Raw genomic sequence first — 6,000 nt, 5'->3', positions numbered from 1 at the left:
AAGTTTGGTTTGAAGAATGCACCTACTACCTTCCAAAGAATGGTTAATACAGTCTTCATTAATCAAATTGGAAGGAATGTGGAGGCGTACATTGATGATGTAATAGTCAAATCCAAACTTCAGACGGACCATCTTACAGATCTCCGAGAAACATTCACCACACTCAGGCGGCACCAGGTCATGCTTAATCCTAAGAAACGTGTTTTTGGTGTTGAGTCTGGGAAGTTCCTCGGATTTCTGATTGATCAAAGGGGGATAGAGGCCAATCCAGAAAAAATACAGGCGGTCATAGACATGGAGTCGCCCCGTACTGTAAAGGAAGTTCAAAAAGTTAACAGGTTGTCTCGCGGCATTGGGGAGATTCCTCAGTCAATCACTTGACAAGTACCTCTATTTCTTCCAAGCAATCAAAATGAAGACTATGTTTGAATGGGGGACGGATGCAGAGGCGGCCTTCCAAAAGTTAAAGGAACACTTGCACTCTTTGCCAAGGCTAGTCAGCCCTTTGTCAAAGGAAGTGTTATACATGTACTTGGTCGTCTCTAATCATGCTCTCATTGCCGTTCTCCTTGCTGAAAGAGAAGGCTTCCAGCTCCCCGTCGATTTCATCAGCTCCCCGTTCTCATCGTCGGCCCTAGACGTGTATTTTGCGGCAAGCTGGGTCTGTTGGTTGGCCAGCCGCTGCTTCAGCTTGTCTACCCGACTGCTGATAGGCCGTCGTCGAGCCTACCAAAGATAATAATTCCTATCTTGGTCTCACTAACAATAGTAAGGGTAAGAAAGGGTCGAACCCAAGAGAGGCGTTGAATCAACCACCGAGTACTATCGTTTAAATAAGCTAAATGAATTCTAAATTGGGTTGGTTTTGAGTAACTTCTTCTAATTCAATTCAACTAAAGCTAAGAGGAGATTAACAATATTAAGAGGAATCAAGGGCTTGGGTTATACCACTTAATTTCATCACAAATCACAATTAGCATGCAACAATCAAGGTAAATTAATGGGATAAATTAGGGGAAGTCATCTAAAGCACCCAACTACTCTCTCAAGCTAGAGGGATTACTTGAATCATGAATACAACCTACTCTCGTGGTAACATAGCATAAAACAAGTGTTAAAGCATAATCACGATGACATAAACATTCCCTTGACCGGTAATCCCTATTCTCATTTCGGGTCAATCAAGCATAAGGGAGCTAACTCAAGTTCATCTCTCGATCCTTCGTTGAGAAAGCTTGGATAAATAGTTCTAGCAATGGCCATATACAAGAACTAAGCAATTAAACCACTTAAGCTCAACTAATTAACACCCCACAACAACCAAATTAGCACATGCAACAAGTAATTAGTGACTACATTGAGGGTTTTACCCAAACCCTAGAATTTAGACTACTCACAATCCATGGAGGTTAAAGCAATTAGAGGTTTCGAGTAATTCATGAACAAGTTCAAACTAAGGATTAAGCTAATTAACAATCTAAGCATGCAAGAATTAAGCAAGTAATCAACAACAAAGTAAAAAGAAGTAGAAAAGATGGGTAAGAAATGGTTACTATGAAGCTTCAAAGTGAGTAACAATGGTGAATTTTGTCTTCTACAATGATTGAATTTGAATGTTTCCAAGCTAATAATTGAGAACTAACTAATGATTTGAGAATTTAATGTTCTAAGATTACAAACTAAGAGAAAAGCTCTAAAAAACTGCATATATCCGTACAAATGAGCTCAAAGGGGGTATTTATAAGACCCCCAAATAAAAAGGACGGAGAAAACAAGAATCGGGCTTGACTGCAGATCCGCACGGACGTGCCAGATTCGGCACGGACGTGCAAGCATAAGCACGGTCGTGCCAGATTCGGCACGGACGTGCAGAGGGGGCAGAATTGAGGCAGAACGTACTGCTAAGAATCGAGCAGCTCCGCACGGACGTGCAGATATTCGCACGGACGTGCAGCTACATCTGCACGGACGTGCTTAATTTGGCACGTCCGTGCAAGCCTTGGCAGAATGTTTTAAGTTTCTGGAGCACTCCTGCACGGACGTGCAAGGTCTGGCACGGCCGTGCAGCCTCTTCTGCACGGACGTGCAAGGTCTGGCACGGCCGTGCAGGGTCTTCTAAGCCCTTTTTTCCATCTTTTCTTCTATATTGCTCCTTTCCTTGGCTTCTTTCAACCATCTTCTTGCTTCTAACCTCAGCTTTGTATCCATGGGCTCCATTTGGTCGTTCTTTTGAACCTAGAATCTCAACAAAAACACCAACAACCCGTGAAGCATAGGATACACAAAAATTGCATAATAATAGAGTAAAAATGAACCAAAACACAGATTTAATCAAGTAAACTAGGTTCAAAAACATCCTAAAATCATATCAAATAGAAAGTTATCAAATCCCCCTAAGCTAAGCTTTTGCTTGTCCTCGAGCAAAACAAACATGTCAAACCAAAGGAGGAAAACAATTTGCTAACATCAATCTAAGGAGAGGCAACAAGGAGGAAGCATAAATAAACAAATCCGCATGGTGACAACCATCATCACTTTTAGCACAAGTGAGAAGCAATTTAAACCTCTAAGTCGCCTTAGAGGACGAGTTTTTATCTCGTGAGGGTTTCCATTGAGTTTAACCCACAACTTACACAGACCATGACAAAACTATCAACTACACAAATTCCAATATTTTTATCACCCAAGTCAACTCATTGGGATATAAATCGCAAGCAAGTCAAGTAAGCAACTTTCAAGGATTACCAATCATATAAATGTACACTTGAGTTGGGGGTAAAGAGGGAAAGTAAGCAAGGTTGCATTAGGATACTTCTTTAGACCTTTTACTAGTTCATTAGAGCACATCTAGATATTCCAAAGTTGTAACAAGCCCTCCTTCGGTTATAAAATCTCAAAATGCTAGTCCACCTCCCAAAATGCACACCCAAGGTCCCTTAATTACACTCTAACTCGGGAATTTCACAAGAAACAATAAACAACATATTCGACAATGTGTGGGAGGCATCCACAAGTTGACCTCTAAAGAAAAGAAAATCAAAATTTTGAGAAATTTGGGGGAGTTTTTGTTCTCCCTTCTTTTCTATTTTTTTTTCTTTTTTTTTTTTAACATTATTGCCCTCGCCTCTTTTAACTGTGAGCGACTCTTTCTTTATTCGAAACGTGTGGCTTATTATGCCACTTATTACACATAATACAAGTAGAGCTAATTCCTTAATAGAGTTTCATTTCGGGGAGGAGAGGAGGCACATTAAGGGCACAAGGGACCGCAATTTGACTCAAACATATCCTACTTTGGGCAAATTTGACAATATCTTATGCTAGACGTGCAATTGAGCATTCATCGGCTTTCATTTCATATACTCTAATGCAACCAGGATTAATAGACCTCTAAATGACCCCAACTCTTGCATACACCCTTCTAAAAGAACTTTTACTCATCACTCAAGAGTCAAGAAAGCAAAACATATTAGCGTCGTCATTTGAGATTCATCCTTGGGCAATTTTCATTTTTCAATATTTTTTCGTTTTTCAATTTTTTTTTTTTTTTTTTTTGAGTAAGAAATGAAAAATTAAAGCATTAGGCTAGCTAAACTAAGCATAAAAATAAAAAAAAAACTATACATCTAAATAAAAAGATAAGAGAGGTAATCACAAGATAAGAAATTTGGATTTAGGGTATTGAATTTCAAAGGGAGCAAATTTGGATTTAAAGGATTTGGATGTTAGGGAAGAAGGGAATGGGAATAAACAGCATGCAAACTCAATCATGGAAACACGAAAACACAACACGAACCAATGACACATGAGAGAACACTCCCCCCCCCCCAAGCTATCATAAACATTGTCCCCAATGTTAAAGCAATGCAAGCACAAAGAAAAGGGGAGGAAGAAACTAACTCATTGGTTCGGGCCCCCTTGGGAGGTTGAGCCCCCTGGGTAGAGATGCCGATACACATTTCGGAAATCGCCCAACTCCGATCTAAGACCCTCAAAACTTGTTCTCATTCCGTCGAAAGAAGTCCTCATGTCTTCGTTGGACTTCCTCATGGTCTCAAATTTGGTGGTCATGCGGGCAAAGTTCGCATTCATGTTGGCGATTTGCTGCTCAAAAGCAAGGTAGGGGTTGTTTTCACCCACGCCTTGATCTTGGTACCCCTCTTGGTGCCTTTGTTCGAACTCGTGTTGTTGATGAAATTGTTGATGCTGAAATTGTTGATGTTGTTGTTGATGATGTTGTTGTTGATGTTGCTGCTCTTGTCCTTGCTCTTCTCCCTCTTCACCAGGAGCCCAAGGAAAGTCCATTGCGAAAATCCAATTGCCTTGGTCATAGATGGCGGTGGCTTCCGGGTCAGGGAGATAGGCATAGGGACGCCTACTCACCAACCACAAGTAGGGGTAGTTCCCCTCTACATCCGTGAGCCACTTCATGGCCCTCAATGACTGCATGTCCAACTGTGTCGGTCCTAGGACAATATTTTCATCTGCAAAATCAAGGTTAAGAGCAACAACAATAATAGTAATCATTCCACCAATGGTGATGTTGCCAGATCCTGTGGCAACATCCTCAAGGTGGTCTACAAACCAAGACCCCACATCCAAGCTAGTGTTACCCTCACTCAAGTGTCAAAGGAAGTAGAGCTCCCTTGTGGACACCACTCCCGAGCTATCCCCCCTAGCAAACGTCGTGTTTGCTATAGTGCGCAGTGAGAGTCTAAATGCAAGGTGGATAATGGCGGTGGCCTTATCGGACCTAGGGTTGTACTCAAAAGCCCCCGAGATTCTTCTCCAAAAATCTCCCGCATTATAGCCACGGGGTTGCCTATCCTTAGGTCCGATGGTTCCAGTTGTGGGCCACCCAAAAGCTTGGTTAACTCTAGCTATAGTCATTTTGTGATGGGTGTTCATGAGTTGGAAGGTTGTGTAGCGGGGGGTCCTCGTGGTGTCCCGATGCACATAAAGGGTGGAGAGGAATTCAAGGGTTAGTCTCCTATAGGTTTGGGCATGTAATTGTAGCCAAGAACCTAAGTCGGTACCCTCAAACAACATCCTAACATCGTCACCCACCCCTAGGGCATTGGCTACCTCTTCATCGTAAAACTTAGTGGGTCTAATTCGCCTCCTACTATTCCTAAGAAAGTTGGCCGAAAAGGCCAGGTCATTGAAAATTATTCCCATTGTATCCACTTGAGGTGGACCAACGGGAGGAGAAGGCGATGGGTTCCTAAGTCTAGCGGAGGAGGTGTTTCTTGGGCGGTTTCTTCTTGACATGTTTGGTTCTTATGCAAAACAATTGAACACGCCACAAAAATTAAAGTCACCACACCAAACAATTCAAGGCTTAATCAACACCAGTACAACACCATACAAAACACGTAAGTGCTCTAAGTACACCACCTATGATCAAGTTTAATCAACACAAAAACATCCAAGATGGTCTTCACTATTTCAATTCACAACAATTTAACACCAAGGGTTGAAAAACACATGCATTTATTTCAACAATTCATCACAATCAACAACACAACTAGGCTAGCATGCTCTTCATTCACCAAATAAAATCCTCCAAATTCTACTCACTTACAAACACCCAATTTTCACAAAATTCATAAAACACTATCAATGTCAACAATGCTTAACATATATCTACAATTATTCCCTCACTACCAATTCAAACATCTTTTCAAGCAAAATTAAGCACAAAATATCAAGATTGTAAGTATGGAAGTAGTGAGTAGAAAGAACGATTATATCGGGTCTAACGTGGGTGTAAAACCCGCAAATGAACTTTTCTAACCTTCCTTGTGCTTGCTTGAGCCTCCTCCTTCAACCAATTGCTTTGATTTTCAACCCACAAGAAAACCCCCAATTTGATTTTTTTTTTTTTGTTAGGGCTTGAAAAATTTGGGTGTTTTTTTGGGTTTAAATATGGAGAATGGAGTAGTATTTTGTAAATTTGTTGAAAAGGAGTGAGATTTTTGATGAAAAATGTTGAATGTG

This window comes from Chenopodium quinoa, unplaced genomic scaffold (genome assembly GCF_001683475.1).
Source record: "Chenopodium quinoa cultivar QQ74 unplaced genomic scaffold, ASM168347v1, whole genome shotgun sequence".
Classification (NCBI taxonomy): domain Eukaryota; kingdom Viridiplantae; phylum Streptophyta; class Magnoliopsida; order Caryophyllales; family Amaranthaceae; genus Chenopodium; species Chenopodium quinoa.
Note: the sequence above shows the minus strand (reverse complement) of the source record.